This window comes from Schistocerca cancellata, chromosome 7 (genome assembly GCF_023864275.1).
Source record: "Schistocerca cancellata isolate TAMUIC-IGC-003103 chromosome 7, iqSchCanc2.1, whole genome shotgun sequence".
NCBI lineage: Eukaryota > Metazoa > Arthropoda > Insecta > Orthoptera > Acrididae > Schistocerca > Schistocerca cancellata.
Window position 1 is genome coordinate 134513247 of NC_064632.1, and position 21497 is coordinate 134534743.

Here is a 21497-nt window from a genome sequence, read left to right on the forward strand (position 1 = left end):
GATATATCCATATTCATTAGTACCAGAAACAACAATATCCGTCATTTGGATAGGTAACTGCAGAAAGACTGAATGCTAAATGTTGAAGTATTTTCAATGTCGCTGCTCTGTTAACGAAAGCACAATGAGGCCACTATCAGGCAATTCGCACTGCCATTTCTAGCGGAGATGTCTTACGGAGGTGATATACGCAGAATTTCCGCAAATGAGCGTCCAGCCTTATTTATGTTTACTTGAGCTTCTACACAGTGCGTTTTCTCTCAGTTTTCCGGAGTCCCGGAGCTTGCTATTTGCAGAGTGAATCTAAAACCAAATCTGACGTTGTAAGAATATTATATCGGACACAGCATTTCCATATCTTGTTCACAAAACTCTCTGAAATTTTATTCTTGTACTATTTTGTTAAATATGGAAATCGAAACTTGATAACAAAGCGATTTACAGAAACTGCACACAGTACTGCTAAGGGACATCAAAATGCAGAGTATGTGAAAGACTAGACTTTTGTGTAATTAGCTAAAATTTTTTTCTTCTTGTCCCTCAAGCATTAGGAAGCGCTGTTGTGGCTCCTATTGTTGCTTTCATCTCTTAGGTAGCAGTCCGGCCCAACTTTCCCCAGCAGACAGCTTAATACTTATCTGGAAGCCTGTTGCTCTGTATTGGTTGTATGTGCCTCATACAATTATCCCGAAACTTATCAACTTCTCCTGACTCTTTCATTCCATATTTTCTAGCCGTGACACCCCTTCTATCCCTCTAAGAAAGTTCATTTCGCCTGATCGAACTCCGTCTCCACCTTTATACAACATGGTCCATGCCTCTCTTCAGTAAAGACATGCTGCTATTCATGGTTTCGTAAAATATTGTGTCTTTCATGGCTTTATTTCTCAAAGATCTCGTAACTTTCCCGCATAAGCAATTAAATATTTCAGTTCTGCGGATAATGTTCACTTCATGTAGAGGTGATATATGACACACTAGAAAGTTAAATTTAGTCTGTTGTTCAGTAAATTTATATCTAACAGTTCATTTTCCCATAAAAACCATCCATCACTCTATTTTTTTTCCAGAGATGATTAAATTAAGATTCTATTTATTTTCTAAACTTGAAAAGTACCTTTAGCAACAAATATATGTTTGCCAAGATCAGTTGTTCGTCGACATACATAACGCTCCTTTATGAATTTCAGTTCGCCCATATCCTCTCCAACGTTAAAATTTTCTAGCCATTTCCTATGTCTAATAGATTTATCAAGGATGAAGTCAAATGAGAACGGCGAATATTACAAAATTTTTTACATAATGAAGTACACCAATAAGTAATTTGTGCACACATTAATATTTTAAAGTCGATTGCAAATCATGTAGTCATGTGCTTGCATGTTCTTTTTTCATAGAAAGTAGCATACATTTTAAGCTCATAATACATCTACTGCTCCTCCCCAGCTACGCTAGATACTGAAGAAAGCTCATTCAGGCGGCAAAACAAAAGCCAGTTTCGGAAACCTGTGGGGATACCACAACAAGCTGAGTTCGCAGATTAAAAGAAAAGTAACGACGTAATTTCCCTGTCTGGTTCTCAGTTCTCTGAGTTGTTCTGCTGAAACTCGTTATGAAACACCAACTGCGGTTTCTGTCAGGCAGTTCCATTTGTAGGTTGCTGAATATATGGATAAATGCCACGCTGCTTCTCGGGTCATGGATAAGAAAACTTTCATTGCAGTTTGTAATTTTTGAAATGCTACTGAACACCGCTGAAGATCATATTGGTAGAGCGAGTAATTAATAAGGAGGCACTAAATTGAATTGCGAATAAAAGACATTTATGCTATAGTTTCACGAAAAAATAAGATGGTGTTCTCGTATTCAGGTGAAGTATCACGCTGGCTTTGTGACTGTCGCTGCAGAGATACTGAATGTTCCTTACAGCCCTAGGGTTGACTCAAACCATTGACAGCTATCCAGTGATTATAATATACAACATTCTTCCTCATTTAAAAAGGCCCACTTCAATGACGTACTTTGCTGAGTACAATAACATTTCCTTGTAAATACTCCATGATGACTGCCTTTGTTTTCTTCTGCAGCGGGTTTCTGACGTGCAGGTAGCGTCACCGTCATGTGCGTAAATAGTCGACTACAAGAACTTCGTACGTTATCCAGTGATGGCCAAGGAACAAACCTTATCAAAACAGGTAGCTATATTCCCTATCGTTACACGTGACGGGAAGTATTATCATTCCTCATGCAACAGTAGTTTACTTACGTGGGAAAGCTAAATAAGCTAGTGTGCAAGACTCAGACGAAAGTAACTTACGCATAATGTGTCACTGCAAAGTAACAAAGTTCTGTTGAACTTGCATCGTTCATAGAAAGAATTGACTCTAAATAACAAAAAGTGTGAGGTCGTCCACATAAGTGCTAAAAGGAATCCGTTAAACACTGCTTACACGATAAATCAGTCAAATCTAAAGGCCGTAAATTCCACTAAATACCTAGGAATTACAATTACGAACTACTTTAATTGGGAGAAAAAATAGAAAACGTTGTAGGGAAGGCTAACCAAAGACTGCGTTTTATTGGTAGGACACTTGAGATTTTGGGTAGACATCAGTGAAACAAACGCTTTTTCGTTGCGTCGGAGCCTTCCTACGAAATTTCAATAACCTTCTCCTTCGAATGCGAAAATATTTTGCTGACGGCGACCTACGTATGAAGAAAGGAGCACCGTAATAAAATAAGGGAAATCGGAACTCGCACGGAAAGATATAGGTGTCCGTTTTCTCGCGCGCTGTACCAGATTACAATAATAGAGAATTAATATGAAAGTGGTTTGATGAACCCTCTGCCAGGCACTTATATGTGATTTGCAAAGTACCCATGTAGATGTAGATGAACTCCTACAGTATAGTTCAGAACGTAACTGAAAGAAATACACAATGAGAGGAACAGAAATGACAGCCGGCCGCGGTGGCCGTGCGGTTCTAGGCGCTGCATCCGGAACCGCGGGACTGCTACGGTCGCAGGTTCGAATCATGCCTCGGGCATGGATGTGTGTGATGTCCTTAGGTTAGTTAGGTTTAAGTAGCTCTAAGTTCTAGGGGACGACCTAAGATGTTAAGTCCCATAGTGCTCAGAGCCATTTGAACCAGAAATGACACTTTTAGGCAAAGACGATAATTACACCGTAGTCACCGCGATTTATGATGGTCCCCTGGACGTAACAGAACGTGTGATCACCACGGACGGCAATAGATGCCCTGCAACGTGCTCCCATGTTGGCCACAAGGTTGGCAAGTAGTAGGGCGTTCCATTGCACTACGACTGTCGTTGGCGATTGTTGGAAGGTGGTTGGTGCGCGTGAACGAGCTGCAATAAGTCTTCCCACTGCACCACACACGAGCTCGATACAATTTAAATAGAGAGAACGTGCACGCCAGTCATTTTGCCAAATCTCCTTTCGTTCCAAGAGCTCCTCCGCCTGCGTTCTTCAATGCGGTCACCCATTGTTATCTATAAAAGTGTAGTCATGGCCGAATGCACCCATGAAAGACCGACATGGTGGAAGGAGTGCAGTGCCACAATGCTACATTTGAAGATCAGTACGCCCATGCAAAATTATGTCTCCCTGCACCATAACATCTGGGCCACAAAACGATTATGTTCGACAACGTTCCTGATGCATTACCTGCTCCCATATAAAGGCACCTACATCGTAAAGCAAGGCAACACATAAATTTAAAACAGAAATCAGAAGTATCACTTTTGGGTGCATGGGAAGGCAACAATTACTCACGTAAACTTAAACACTCATGACATCCAAAAACATGAAACAGCATGCTCAGCATGTAAGCGTACTGTCGTATCGCTGGTTCAGTTGTGGAGTATCTTTGCGGGCAGCCGCATCTAGAGAGTCGAGCGCGGGATACGAAACTGTTATGTGGTGTAGTGTGTAGCTCTGCATGTAAGAAGCATTGTTAGCATTCAGGTTTAAGTGTTGTTACTAGTGCTATTACAGTAAAGTGATCAAATATGGTAGTAATTGAGACGAAAGTGCGTCAAGATGTAATTAAAAATTAGCAGTGCCGCCGATAACGTATTTTGTGTATCCTCTCGTTGCGTGTCGCACAGTATCAATCATCCGCGCCGTGTTCGGTCTCCCAGAATGAACTGATGTGAACCAGTAGAAATTAGTTACCATAAAAGAGTGTAGTCAAGTGCCAGTGTCTTGTAGCGAGCGTGAGGACGTGCGTTCGATCATCGCGTTTCCGCATCATCAACAATCACCCGCGTCGTGTCGGTTACGCGTTCGATCGTCTGAATGATCTTTTGGACTGTTAATCATCAAGATTGTTAATTGGGATAAACATTTATGATTTAGAGTGTGAACAGTGCAACCTGTGGTTTCCATATCGTCTCAGAATATAAATGTTCATACCAGACATAGGACAGTGTTGTGTTTTAACATTGAGTAGCTCCCCTAAACCTGCTTGCATATTTCGATAGATAAGTTCAGGCAAGCCAGCAGCAGTGTGGAGCAGAACAGTACGACCGCCGCGGGATTACCAGGAACGTGGTGTGGACAGGGCGCACTGTCACGAAACGAGAAGTCAGTTTAAAGTACCCCACACATTTGTACTCCCGGGCGTGTTACAAGTATCCCGCTTAATATACACTGAAGCACCAAAGAAAGTGGTATAGGCATACGTATTCAAATACAGACATGTGTAAACAGACATAATACGGCGCTGCAGTCGGCAACGCCTATATAAGACAAGTGTCTGGTGCAGTTACTAGATCGGTTACTGCTGCTACAATGCCACGTTACCAAATTTTAAGTGTTTGAACGTGGTATTACAGTCGGCGCACGAGCGATGGGACACAGCATATCCGAGGTAGCCCGCATCTCATGGTCGTGCGGTAGCGTTCTCGCTTCCCACACCCGGGTTCCCGGGTTCGATTCCCGGCGGGGTCAGGGATTTTCTCTGCCTCGTGATGGCTAGGTGTTGTGTGCTGTCCTTAGGTTAGTTAGGTTTAAGTAGTTCTAAGTTCTAGGGGACTTATGACCACAGCAGTTGAGTCCCATAGTGCTCAGAGCCATTTGAACCATATCCGAGGTAGCGATTAAGTGGGGATTTTCCCGTACGACCATTCCACGAATGTCCACAGCGCGTGGCCGTGCGGTAGCGTTCTCGCTTCCCGCGCCCCGGTTCCCGGGTTCGATTCCCGGCGGGGTCAGGGATTTTCTCTGCCTCGTGATGACTGGGTGTTGTGTGATGTCGTTAGGTTAGTTAGGTTTAAGTAGTTCTAAGTTGTAGTGGACTGATGACCATAGATGATAAGTCCCATAGTGCTCAGAGCCATTTGAACCATTTTTTGAAACATTTCACGAGTGTACCGTGGATATCAGGAATCTGCTAAAACATCATATCTCCGACATCGCTGTGGCCCAAAAAGATCCTGCAAGAACGGGACCAACGACGAATGAAGTGCAACCCTCCCGCAAATTGCTGCAGATTTCAGAGCTGGGCTATCAACAAGTGTCAGAATACGAACCTTTCAACGAAACATCATCGATACCACATTGGACTGTTGATGGCTCGAAACATGTTGCCTGGTCAGACGAGTCTCGTTTCAAATTGTATCGAGCGGATGGACGTGGACGCAAACTCATGAATCCACGGACCCTGCATGTCAGCAAGGGACTGTTCAATCCAGTGTAAATTATGTAATGGCATGGGGCGTGCGCAGTTGGAGTGAAATGGGAACCCCGATACGTCTAGATCGACTCTGACAGGTGACACGTACGTAAGCATCCTGTTTGATCACCTGCATCCATTCGTGTTCAGTGTGCATTCCGACCGACGTGGGCAATTCCAGCAGGACAATGTGACACTCCACACGTCCAGAATACATAGTGGCTCCAGGAACATTCTTCTGAGCTTAAACACTTCCGCTGGCCACCAAACTCCCCGGACATGAACTTTATTGAACATATCTGGGATGCCTTGCAACGTGCTATTCAGAAGAAATCCTCAAGCCCTCGAACTCTTACGGATTTATCGATAGCCATGCAGGATTCATGGTGTCACTTTCCTCCAGCACTGCTTCAGACATTAGTCGAGTCCATGCCACGTCACCGGCCGGTGTGCCCGAGCGGTTCTAGGCGCTTCAGTCTGGAACCGCCCGACCGCTACGATCGCAGGTTCGAATCCTGCCTCGGGCATGGATGTGTATGATCTCCTTAGGTTAGTTAGGTTTAAGTAGTTCTAAGTTCTAGGGGACTAATGATCTTAGATGTTAAGTGTGCTCAGAGCCAGCCAGCCATGCTACGTCCCGCTGCGGCACTTCTGTGTGCTCGCCGGGGCCCTACACGATATTAGGCATGTTCATCAGTTTCTTTGGCTCTTCAGAGTAACGGAGTAACTGGAATAGCCCGCCCGGCAAGCCACGCGATCTAACGCGCTGCTTACCGAAGGGCAAGGCGTGCAAGGCCCCGGCCTAATCCGCCCGGCGCATTAGTGTCGAAATACGGTGTGCCGGCCAGCCTGTGGATGGTTTTTAAGGCGGTTTTTCATCTACCTCGGCGAATGCGGGCTAGTTCCTCTTATTCCGCTTCAGTTATACTATGCTGGCGATTGCTGCGCAAACAGTGTCTCCACGTACGCGTACACCATTACTACTCTACCACGCAAACATCTGGGGTTACACTCGTCTGATATGATACGTTCCCGGGGCCGAGGGGGGATCCACTGGGGGCCAAACCGCTCAATAACTCTGGGTTCGGTGTGGGGCGGCGGTGTGGTGGGTGGACTGCTGTGGCCTGTTGTGGGGTTGTGAACAGTGAGGGCTATGGCAGGATGAAGCCTCTCCGTAGTTTCTAGGTCTACGGTTTAATACACAATACAATACACAACTGAAATAACTGATACTATTAAATGGTAGCCATCAACAATTGTTACAGTCGTTCCCTCTCTGACAAACACATACATATACATATCGTATCACAGTTGTCAACAAAATAAACGATAGTCCGAAACAACAAGCAACTCGTAATGTGTGCATATCCACCCATTCCTTAAAGGTCTCAGGAATATACTGCATAAATTTATTTTCCTAAAAAGCTTAAACCAGGCACTAAATCATTCCTCGAACTTAAGACCGCAGTATGTTACTTATGTTAATCATAAAACGCAGTAACATCTAATTCATTATTTTAAAGACATAATTTTAATGCTATGGAATGCCTAATCACTAATCAAAGACAGTGAGAAGGAATCATGTGCACTCGTAACTGATTCTGGACTTCACTCTTCTCGAAAGAGAACAGACGTATATCGTTTGTAATGACTGCGATGTGGAAAAGGTTTGAGAAATAAAATGTTGGAAGAAGAGGAAAAGAAACTGTGTGACAGCGAAGACAAACGAGCGACATCTTGTAACAGGTCCTTTTCCATTACGGTGTGTCGCTTTGTCGAAGACACCTTTCTAATAGTGTCACTACATTATGGATGAAAGTATTACTGTTCTTACACCAAGACCAGATAGTCCCGTTGATGATACCTATAATTCCACCTCGTAAATATGTGATAAACCCGTTTGTGGAATTAAAGTAACGCAAAGAAATATCCCTATCACGAAGAGTGTAATATTTATGGTGTGTCCCGCTGTCTTAAGGAATCGCTGATATAATTCTCGCACCACGAGTATTTTATCACAAACGTGGGTTTCTATAGGTCTTTTTTTGAAAGCGTTAATTTCTAGAATACAACTGAAATTGTTTTAAGTTGTCAGTCATACTAGCAAAGTGACTTTTACCTACTTTTTGGATGCATACCTCGCATACATAAAAAACGAGCCGAAATTGTGATCTAAGGACGTAGTCGTCGACAAAACAAATATCGTTGGTCAAAGGGTAAGAGCTGAACAAGATGTTTTGTAAAACATACTTAAATCGTTAAAAATGTTGGCTCTATGGAAACAAAAAGAGAAGAAGCTTCAGGAGGTGAACTGAGATGTTATAGATGAATACTAAAAATTATTTAGTGTCGTAAAGCACTTAGCAAAAATGTTTTAGGAGTGCAACGTTCCTATTAAATGCGTTCATCAGCTGTACACGTGCTAAAACGTTGTCAGTTAGATACAATAGAACGGACAGTAAAAAAGGCGAAAAAGTAATCTGGAACATAACAGGCATTACCGAAGAAGAAACAGGCAAGCAGAAACGAAGAGAGTGACGGAGAATTGAAAGTAGAGTGTGGTATCAAATCAGTCAAAACGCCTATAACTGAAAAATAGACAGCAACAAAAAAGCTTCTATAGGGGAGTAACTGTCGTTTCCTCTATTACATGTAACACTGAACAGTGTATGCGGATTGAATGTACTATACAGACGATTTCTTCAGAAATTATCACCACGTTCTAAATACATCGTATTCTGCAGAAGGTGCAGATATCCCACATAGCGTCTGGAGCGTCAGATAAACTTGTAACCGTTAAGGGCCCTAACAAATACCTGTAGAATATCCTGCTATAAGGAACACAGCTTTGCTCCATGACTATTTAACAAATGACCTTTAGGTAAGACGTCCTTATAGCTACGCTGTCCATCCTAACGAAGTAAGCAACCACCTGTTAACAATGGAAACTGCCGCGGTGGGCCTGTTGTGCAAATAGTCGTAGCCCGTCACGATATCCGTGACTCACACGTGCGGTGAAAATTAGGTTAATTATCGAGAAACAATGTGTGAAATGTGTTTAGCACCGGCAGATATATTATTCACGAGTCACCCAGGATGGCAAAACTTTATTAAATCTTAATGATTGAGCGTTTGTCTTAGAGACGCGCGCATAATGGTGATGCACGGTATTTCCATTCTGTACAAGAGAATATCATCAAGTACCTCACGATAAATATCACAAGGATGATTTTCGTTACAGAAGTTCTGGCAACGACTTAACAGGGAACAGTTCTTCTCGTAGCAGGTGCACCCCTCTCTAGGTACGAGTGTACGTTTGCTTCATCTACATATTTATTTATTGCTTATTCATCATGATCAGATCAGGGCTTCAGGGGACGCCCATTAATTACGTGAGCTCAGAATGGAGTGTGGATGGGGAAAGGGAGGGTTCTCACGAAATCTCACCAAATATCATTAAAAGGGGGCAGGAGAGAGATGGCCAATGAAAATCTCACGTCTACTCTTTAATTCTAAATAATACATAGTATTATAAGAGATAAATTTTTTTTTATAAAATTAATACCGATTTTAGACAGTATTAAACTGCCTACAAGTCTTTATAGCCTCTCTAAACTGAATGCTTTAGACGTTCGCATCTTAAACTTGAAACAAGTGCCGCACAAGTGTCAGACTTCCTTCGGGTAGTTATCTGCCGCACCGGTCGAAATCATTGCGATCAGTCAGTCGGGATATTCTGAAACACATATAAAGCCGATGTGCTGAGTTCAAAATGAATTTTTATCGTAACTTTTACGATGTGTGTGTTAAGCAGCATTCCAACAAGTCTAAACAGACGCGCCAGCAAGAAGTTAACCGTTTGTGAAAGGAAGCTAAGCTTAAGTACGCCGACAAGAATTCTCTTAATGGTCACGTAAGTCAAAAGTTGAAAAGCTACGTAATCATGCGGTTCAAAGAAAGATACCAACTATGTTGTCTTTCATCTGCAAAGTAAGTAAACGTTCAATGACATTTAATGTATACAATATATCTATAAAAGGCCAATTCTTAAGGATCCTTCAATACGCTTTATACTATATACTAGAAGCCTTTTTGTCTGTCTGTCTGTCTCTGGCTGTTTGTCTACCTGAATACTACTCAGGATTGGCATATTTAAAATGTAGTGTTGTTGATCATGTTGCTCAGTACGCTCTCTAAATCTATATATTACATTTTTTCTGTGAAATTAGAAGTGAAAATGGTAACTACGTTTAAGATGGTCTATACCAAGTTTCATTAAAATAACCTTTTGGAAAGTCGCCACATGGCAGAGAATATTTAGAGAATATTCACTATCATAGCGGGTAGCGTTTTGTTTTATAAAATTAACTAGCTGACAAGCTCGGCATTGCCCGAGAATTCATTTTGCCAAAATTCTATTAGAAACGTATGCTTTCTGTACGCTTGGCGCAGCTTCTTCGCGTGTCTCCAGTGCGAGTTTGCGAACGTCTCAGTGGTAACGGCTCTTCACAGCTCTGTACACTGTACACGGGTATTGTATTCGCCTACAGCCGTTTGCACTTCACAGTTGAAAGCTGCCAAAAGCACTGCCAGATGTCAGGGATTTTCTTAACTTGTCTGGACTGTAAGAGTGTCTTAGTAGCTAAGAATGAATGTATGTAAACTTCATGCATGATGCGGCAATTTTTCACGTACCTCAGTGTTTGTGGCGTCATATCTTCTGATTTATGTATCATTCAATGACATAATTTTGTAGGTGCTCTCAGCGACATATGTGGATACTGTCTGCAAAATGTGTTGCTATTAGAGTTAGTAGCAAGGAAGTGATATATTTAAACAACATGCACAATGCAGCTGTGTTTATGACGTATCTCAGTGTTTATGACCTCTTATAAACCATGACAGGTATGTAGTTCTTACTGCTATAGCGACTGTCGCCTGCCCGCAAGGGATAAAGTGTACCAAGTTTGGTTCAAATCTGTCCAGTGGTTTACGAGGGCATGTGTAACATACATACACACATACATACGCCCATTTTTATAATATGTACGGATTACGAGCAATCTAATATGTATTAGATTAGATTTACTTTCATTCCAATTGATCCGTAGCAAGGAGGTCCTCCAGGATGTGGAACATGTCAGAAAAACAACATACATGACAAATATTTACAACTAAAACAAATAAGCTAACGTACCATTCCACAGGTCCCAAGTGAAATGATCGTCATTTTTTAATGAACACTATATGAAAGAGTCATTTTACAAATATTAATGCACTGAATTTAAAATAAAAAAGTTTATTTATTTATTTATAAGGTAATAAACATGTAATACAACTACTATAATACTTATTTACAATGAACACATTACTGCATTGAAATGGTGCAGAAGTGAGATTGTACTTACACACACACACACACACACACACACACACAAACACACAGACACACACACACACACACACACACACACATACATGTACATATATATATATATATATACAGGGTGTTACAAAAAGGTATGGCCAAAGTTTCAGGAAACATTTCTCACACACAAATAAAGAAAATATGTTACGTGGACATGTGTCCGGAAACGCTTAATTTCCATGTTAGAGCTCATTTTAGTTTCGTCAGTATGTACTGACCTGCCTCGATTCACCGCCAGTTGGCCCAATTGAAGGAAGGTAATGTTGACTTCGGTGCTTGTGTTGACATGCGACTCATTGCTCTACTTTACTAGCATCAAGCACATCAGTACGTAGCATCAACAGGTTAGTGTTCATCACGAACGTGGTTTTGCAGTCAGTGCAATGTTTACAAATGCAGAGTTGGCAAATGCCCATTTGATGTATGGATTAGCACGGGGCAATAGCCGTGAAGCGGTAAGTTTGTTTCGAGACAGATTTCCAGAACGAAGTTGTCCCGACAGGAAGACGTTCGAAGCAATTGATCGGCGTCTTAGGGAGCACGGAACATTCCAGCCTACGACTCGCGACTGGGGAAGACCTAGAACGACGAGGACACCTGCAATGGACGAGACAATTCTTAGTACAGTTGACAATAACCCTAATGTCAGCGTCAGAGAAGTTGCTGCTGTACAAGGTAACGTTGACCACCTCACTGTATGGAGAGTGCTACGGGAGGATCAGTTCTTTCCGTACCATGTACAGCGTGTGCAGGCACTATCAGCAGCTGATTGGCCTCCACGGGTACACTTCTGCGAATGGTTCATCCAGCAATGTGTCAATCATCTTTTCAGTGAAAATGTTCTCTTTACGGATGAGGCTTCATTCCAACGTGATCAAATTGTAAATTTTCACAATCAATATGTGTGGGCTGACGAGAATCCGCACCCAATTGTGTAATCACGTCATCAACACAGATTTTCTGTGAACATTTGGGCAGGCATTGTTGGGGATGTCTTCCACCTACGCTCAATCGAGCACGTTATCATGATTTCATACGGGATACTCTACCTGTGCTGCTAGAACATGTGCCTTTACAAATACGACACAACACGTGGTTCATGCACGACGGAGCTCCTGCACATTTCAGTCGAAGTGTTCGTACGCTTCTCAACAACAGATTCGGTGACCGATGGATTGGTAGAGACGGACCAATTCCATGGCCTCCACGCTCTCCTGACCTCAACCCTCTTGACTTTCATTTATGGGGGCATGTGAAAGCTCTTGACTACGCAACCCCGGTACCAAATGTAGAGACTCTTCGTGCTCGTATTGTGGACGGCTGTGATACAATACGCCATTCTCTCAGGGATTCCATGCGACGGAGGGTGGATGCATGTATCCTCGCTAACGGAGGACATTTTGATCATTTCCTGTAACAAAGTGTTTGAAGTCATGTTGGTACGTTCTGTTGCTGTGTGTTTCCATTCCATGATTAATGTGATTTGAAGGGAAGTAATAAAATGAGCTCTAACATGGAAAGTAAGCATTTCTGGACACATGTCCACATAACATATTTTCTGTCTTTGTGTGTGAGGAATGTTTCCTGAAAGTTTGGCCGTACCTTTTTGTAACACCCTGTATATATATACACTTCTGTTTAATATAGTCCTGGATAAAGTCATTAAGGAATGGGAAAAAGAATTAAAAAATCAATCCTACTGGAAACCAATCCATCTTGGTAGAACCAAAGACAACGTGGAGATATCTTGTTTAGCATTCGCGGACGACTTGGCCATACTTGCAGATGATGAAGAAATCGCCACCAAACAAATAGAGATCCTTAAGGAATGCGCGGATAAAGTAGGTTTACAAATTTCGTTTCAAAAGACAGAATTTTTCTGTACAAAATTACATATACACAGTTTGAACACAAAATATGGAAAAATAAATAGAGTAAAACATTTTAAATACCTAGGTGAAATTTTGGAGCCAACCGGAGGAGATAAAGTTGCACAGAAGATCAGACAACAGAAAATGAAGAGAGCATATGGTATGACACATGAAATATACAATAAAAAATGCATCTCCTCGAACACAAAAATCAGACACTACTGCGCAGTAATTAAGCCAGCAGCACTATATGCTAGTGAAACGCTCACACTCCACACAAAATGTGATTTAGAAAAAATACTAAAAGAAGAACGCAAAATTATGAGAAAGATTTTAGGTCCAAAATTAACAGAAGAAGGATATCGGATACAATCAAGAAGAACCACAGAAACTATATCAAACCTGGCAGCAGACATAAGAAGGCGAAGATTAAAATTTTATGGACATGTCACTAGACTTCCCCCCACACGACTCACCAACAGAATTCTCACTTACATAGAAAAAGTCAAATCAACAACACCATGGATTAGCCAAGTAAAATTAGATTTACAAAAAGCAAATATTGAACTTAAAGATGTCAAAGACAGAAAAACTTTTAGAAATAAGGTGGAAAAGTGGATTGTATTGTCGGAGAAGGAAGCACTAAAGAGACCAGGAACAAAATGGACAGAAGAAAGAAAAAGAAAACATGGAGAACGGATGAAAGAAGTATGGAAGAAACGACGTCAGAAAGCTTTGCGTGATCCTTCTGGGTCCATTCGCGATAAGTAAGTAAGTATACACAGGGTGAGTCACCTAACGTTACCGCTGGTTATATTTCGTAAACCATATCAAATACTGATGAACCGATTTCACAGACCGAACGTGAGGAGAGGGGCTAGTGTAATTGTTTAATACAAACCATACAAAAATGCATGGAAGTATGTTTTTAACATAAACCTACGTTTTTTAAATGGAACCATGTTACCTTTGTTAGCAAATCTGAACATATAAACAAATACGTAAACAGTGCCGTTTGTTGCATTGTAAAATGTTAATTACATCCGGAGATATTGTAACCTAAAGTCGACGCTTGAGTACCACTCCTCTGCTGTTCAATCTTGTAGAGCACCGAACTACGTAGAGATCCAAAGGGAACGGTGATGGACCTTAGGTACAGAAGAGAGTGGAACAGCACATTACGTCCACATGCTAACACCTTTTTATTTGTCTTTTTCACGTCATTACCATGACGTAGAGGATGCATAAATTGGCCAGCCCGTTCTCCTGATCTTACACCTCTGGACTTCTTTCTGTGGGGTACGTTAAAGGAGAATGTGTACCGTGATGTGCCTACAACCCCAGAGGATATGATCTACGTATTGTAGCAGCCTGCGCCGACATTACACCAGATGTACTGTGGCGTGTACGACATTCATTACGCCAGAGATTGCAATTGTGTGCAGCAAATGATGGCCACCACATTGAACATCTATTGGCCTGACATGTCAGGACACACTCTATTCCACTCAGTAATTGAAAACGGAAACCACGTGTGTACGTGTACCTCACCCCTCATGGTAATGTACATGTGTGTCAGTGAAAAAGACCAATAAAAAGGTGTTAGCATGTGGACGTAATGTGCTGTTCCAGTCTCTTCTGTACCTAAGGTCCATCACCGTTCCCTTTGGATCCCTACATAATTCGGTGCTCTTCGATACACACAATCGAACAGCGGAGGAGTGGTACTCAAGCGTCAACTTTAGGTTACAATATCTCCGGATGTAATTAACATTTTACAATGCAACAAACGGCACTGATTACGTATTTGTCTATATGTTCAGATGTGCTAACAAAACTAACGGGGTTCCATTTTAAAAAACATAGGTTTGTGTTAAAAAACATACTTCCGTGCATTTTTGTATGGTTTGTATTAAACAATTACACTAGCCCGTCTCCTCACGTTCGGTCTGTGTAATCGGTTCGTCAGTATTTCATGTGGTTTACGAAATATATCCAGCGGTAATGTTAGGTGACTCACCCTGTATATCAGTTGGTTTTACTGAGAAATTCATCAATGGAATAGAAGGAGTTGGACACCAATAAATGCTTTGGGCTTCTCTTAAACTGAATTTCATTGGTTGTAAAGCTTTTTATGGTTGCTGACAAGTTATTGAAAATGTGTGTTCCTAAATAATGCACACCATTTTGTACAAGACTAAGTGATTTAAATCCTTGTGAAGATTATTCTTATTCCTAGTATTGATTCCATGCATTGAGCTGTTTGTTTGAAAAAGTGACATAATTTTAATTGCAAATTTCATTAAGGAATAAATATATTGGGAAGCAGTAGTTAGTATCCCTGGTTCCCTAAACAGGCTTGTGCAGGATGTTCTTGAGTTCACACCACATATAACTCTTACTATACGTTTTTGTGCCTGGAAAACTTTAGCTTGGCTTGATGAATTAACCCAAAAAATAATCCCATATAACATTATGGAATGAAAGTAAGCATAGTATGCCAGCTTTTTCATTTTTATATTCCCTATGTCTGACAATATTCGCATTACAAATAGAGATTTGTTAAGACACTTCAGCAGTTCTGTATTGTGCTCCTCCCAGTTGAATTTATTATCAAGCTGTAATCCCAAGAATTTAATACTGTTCACTTCTTCTATCTTCTTGTCATCGTATGTTAGACATCTACTCGTGGGACACCCCTTACAAGTTCTTAACTGCATGTAGTTTGTTTTTCCAAAGTTTAGTGACAAAGAATTGACTAGGAACCAGTGATTAATGTTCACAAATATTTTATTAGCTGATCTTTCTAAGACTACACTTGATTTGCTATTTATTGCAACATTTGTATCATCGGCAAACAAAACGAACTTGGCATCTGATAAAGTTACTGATGAAAGGTCACTGATAAACACACGAAAAAGTAAGGGCCCCAAAATGGAACCTTGTGGGATCCCACATGTAATTAGTTCCCAGTTGGATGATGCCTGATAGCTTGATACATGTCTCTTTCCTAGTAGCACCACTGCCAGAGATATAACATTTGAAGCATTTTGCAGCATTTCCTGTTACACTATAATATTCTAATTTACTTAAAAGGATATTGTGATTTACACAGTCAAATGCCTTTGACAGATCACAAAATATACCATTTGCCTGCAATTTTTTGTCTAATGAATTAAGCACATTTTCACTGTAAGTGTAGGTAGCCTTCTCAATATCAGAACCTTTTAGAAATCCAAACTGTGACTTTGACAGTATGTTAATTGAGATAAGATGGTTATAAAGCTGACTGTACATTACGTTTTCTAAAATTTTTGAGAATGCTGGCAACAGTGAAATTGGACAGAAATTGATGCTACTTCTTTATCTCTCTTCTTAAACAGTGTCTTAACTTTTTCAACTATTCAGGAAATATTCAGGAAATATTCCACTGACAAACGACTGGTTACACAGATAGCTTAATATGTTACTTAGCTCAGAATCACATTCTTTGATTATCTTTGTTGATATTTCATCATACCCACTAGATGTTTTTGATTTTAAAGATTTTATGATGGACATTATTTCTGCTGGAGTAGTGAGGGTCAAATTCATGTTATAGAAGTTACTTGAAATGTCTGGTCTGAGGTATTCCATAGCAGCATCTACCGAACCTGACAATCCCATCTTTTCATTAATAATCATTTACTCTTAATGCTGTTTGTTCCTCTTCACGTCTGGTTCTACTGGTCTCCTCCTACACTATATTTCATATTGTCTTTATTTTGTTTTCTGATATGACTATTTTTTCATTGTAATATATTTGCTTTGACGTCTGTATTACAGCATTTAATATTTTGCAGTATTTCTTGTAATGTGCTATGGCATCAACATTGGAACTGTTTCGGATTGACCGATACAGTTTTCTTTTTGTTTCACAATATACCCCTATTCCTTGAGTAATCCATGGCTTCTTTGTAGACTTTGCTCTAACCTTGGTAAGTTTTGGGGAAAACAGTGTTCGAATAAGGCAAGCACTTTATTAGCAAAAGTGTTGTATTTTTCATTCATGCCATGAGCACTGGAAACATCAGTCCAGTGAGTGTCTCTGGCTTATTGATTAAACAGATTTTATATCCTCTTCAATATTAACATTTAACAGAAGGAATTGCATGTCATGGTTTGAGAGGCTATTGACTATTGGTTTTGTAATATAATTTTGTTCATTGGACTTTTCTATAAAGACATTATCAATGGCTGTTTGTGAGCAACTAGCTACCCTAGTGGGAAACTCTACAGTAGTGGGAATTAAGTTGAATGATAGTGTTACTAACTCAAATAAGTTCTTATTGGGAGGGTCTCAAACGAAATCTACATTTAAATCACCAGCAACCACTATTTCTTTGTTTTTGGTTGTTAAATGGGCCAGTACAGCTTCAAGGTGGTTTACGAACTAATTAAAGTTACCTGCAAGTGCTCGATATACATTTAATATTATGAAGGATTTTTTGTGAAATTCTACTTCTGTTGCTTCCATATGCTGTTCTAGGCAAAATTTATGAATGTCTATGTTCTTAGATTTATGACAGCTCCTGATGAATGTGGCAACTCCTCCTTTCTCCATTTCTGATCTACAAAAGTGGGATGCTAACCTAAACCCTGTAACACTTAAAAGTTATATATCAGTGGTCACATGATGTTCAGAGAGGCAGATTATGTCAGCTGGGTTTGAAGACTCTAATTCATCTATGTAGATAGTTAATTCATTAATTTTATTTCTCAGTCCTCGAATATTTTGATGCAATAAAGATAGCTGACATTTCAGATCGACTGAGTTAAAATTGGGTAGAGTTAAAATATCTGCTGACTGTTGAAAATGCTTAACCATTAGCTGTTTATGCTGTTGTAATAAGCTAGAATTATGTTTTTTGATTTCTTTCTCAAATTGAAGGTTTGCGTCAGTTCTAACCTCTCTTAAAATTTGCTATCTCTCTGTCCTCCCTAGTCTACAAAAGGGTCTTTTCTGAACCCTATAACTACTGGTATTTTACCACTCATGATAGTGCCTCCCCCCTTTAACTTTCCTGCTATTTCCCCAGCCAATTTATCCTTCCCCTTCCTGTTGAGGTGAAGGCCATGCCTAGCATAAGCCCACCTACTGCGAGAATCAACAGGAACCACACCAATGTGTGACTCTGCACCCACCATAAGCAGCCGTTCCAGCATCAAATTAACTCCCTTGACTGAAGAGTTCAAATGAGGTCGGTCATGGCGCCCAAGAACACATACAAACTCAACACTAGTTTGCTTCAATGCTGATGCAATCTTTGCCAGGTCACACTGTATACTGTACCCAGGATACCTGTCAATACTTTTACTTGCCCCACCTACAATAACCACGGTATATTCACTTGTATCAATCGTATAACTGTGGCTGCTGGCACGAATTATGCTGATACTAAATCAATTGCTAAATCCAAAATCACTTGATAATTAAATCAAATTACTGCAAAAAGAACATTTAGTTTAACAAAACTTACATATAATACAAAGAAAAAGTGAATAAACAAGCAAGAATAAAACTTTTAGAAACAAAAAATAAGAAATTTGAAAATTTATATAATTAAGAAAAAATAAAAGATTGAAATATTTAAAGAAAAAAAAAAGAAAAAATCACAAACACTAACAAAAAAAAAGAAACACACCCACGTATGACCACAACAACTTCTCTATTGTATATAAATAAAGATTAATATGGAACATGTATACTGATAAATGTATTATATTCTTTGTTATTTAATCTTTCTTTTCACTAATAATAAAGAAAGATTAAATAATATAATAAATATATTTTATACAATTATGTAAATTAATGTAATATGTTATTAATATGAAATTAAGTTTATATTAAATTAACTTAAATATCTATTAGTTAAATGATCTAATTATGGATAATTATATAATTATATTATTATAATTAATATAATTATTTATATTAATATAATATTTTATATTTAAAATTATTAATTTTATTTATTATATCCAATTATAATAATATTTAATATTAATTTACATATTATTATATATATTATAATACAATAACCTGTTTTAAGCTAAAAACATAAGTAGCTATAATCCTAGGTAAATAAATGTATTAAAATAATCATTTAATGATAATAAAATAAACTTATAAGTATTTAAATTTAATTAAATGTAATATATTAATATAAATTATTTTATATATATATATATATATATATATATATATATATATACACAAATTAACCGAATTGAGATAAATTAATCCAGAATTACCGAAATAAGTATTTAAATTTAATTAAATGTAATATATTAATATAAATCATATATATATATATATATATATATATATATTTAAAAATTATATATATATTTAAATTTATATTATATATATATATATATATATATATATATATATATATATATATATATATATATATATATATATATATATATATATATATATTTAAAAATTATAAATTTAATTAAATGTAATATATTAATATAAATTTTATATATATATATATATATATATATATATATATATATATATATATATATATATTTAAAAATTATAAATTTAATTAAATGTAATATATTAATAAAATTATATATATATATATATATATATATATAAAATTTAGATATATATATATATATACAAATTATCAAATTAACCGAATCGAGATAAATTAATCCAGAATTACCAAAATAATACACAAACAAATTTAAAAAAAAAATTTTTAATTTATATATTAAATAAATGAAGTGCCTGATTAAAGGGTTACCTTGATAGGGTAAATCAAGTAAATAAAAATTACCTTTATTAAAAATTACATAAGACAGAATTAAACTACCTCCTTTAGTATCAAAAACTAATGTGCATCATACACCTTAATGTAGAAAGGTAAGCTAAATAAGCTAATGGGTTCATACCCCATTTATAGAGGTATCAATCCTCTCCTCTTTAATGACCAACAACTCTACAAAACTTCTCTTCCTATCAACATTGATGATAGGAACGATCCTGTCCATTTCATTAAATTCCTGATTTGGAGTTTGAATAGGACTTGAGATCAACTTACTTTCATTTATTCCACTCCTAACAAGAATTAAAAATATAATAATAAATGAGTTGTCAATTAAATATTTTAATGTCCAAGCAATAGCATCGACAATACTATTGTTTTCCATTTTGTTGTTTCAAATAAAGTACCCAATAGGGTGAGAAACAGAATTTATTCCATCAAAAATAATGATATCTAGATTATTATTAAAGATTGGGGCTGCACCTTTTCATTTTTGATTTCCAGAAGTAATAGGAACTTCGAGATGAAATAATTGTTTAACATTAAAAACATGTCAAAAAATTGCCCCAATAATGGTATTATCTTATTGTATTCAGCTAAGAACTGTCATTTGAACAATTATCATTTTAAGAATCACTATTGGAGCAATAGGGGGTTTAAATCAAACATCTCTATGCCAACTTCTAGCATATTCTTCAATTAGACATTTAGGGTGAATAATTATATCCCTAACAGTCAGAGAAAACATCTGAGAACTATATTTTATTATTTACTCACTACTAAGATTAATCATGGTTTTGTTATTTAAGCAAATAAACCTATTTTTCATAAACCAAGTTTATTCAGCCAGAAATATAAAAACTGAAATTAACTTCATAATATTCTTATCTCTCCTATCTCTAGGTGGTTTACCACCGTTTCTTGGATTTCTACCAAAATGAATTGTAATACAATCATTAATAGAAAACAACATAACAACTATTATAACCATTATAGTTGTATTAACTACAATTACACTTTATTATTACATACGTATTAGATTCTCAGCCCTAATTATGTCATACACAGAAAATTCGTGATCTATAAAGATAAAGTCTCAAAAATCAAGAATTATTCTTCCTATAACAGTAATAATTTCAACAATAGGATTGATCTCAACATCAACCTTAATTTCATTATACTAAGGACTTAAGTTAATTAAACTAATAACCATCAAAGTTATAATTAAAAGAATAATCTTTCAGGCCTTAGTAAAATTTTACACCTCTTGAATTGCAGTCTAGAATCATAATTGAATATAAGACCTAAAACATGGTAAGAGAGAAAACATCTCATAAGTAGATTTACAGTCTACCACCTAAAATTCAGCCATCTTACCGCAAAAATGATTATTCTCAACAAACCATAAGGACATTAGTACTTTATACATCCTATTTGGAGCATGAGTAGGAATAGTAGGAACATCAATAAGAATACTTATTCGTGCTGAACTTGGTCAACCAGGAACTCTAATCGGAGATGACCAAATTTATAATGTTATTATTACAGCCCACGCATTTGTAATAATTTTCTTTATAGTAATACCTATTATAATTGGTGGATTTGGTAATTGACTTGTACCATTAATAATTGGTGCACCAGATATAGCATTCCCACGAATAAATAATATAAG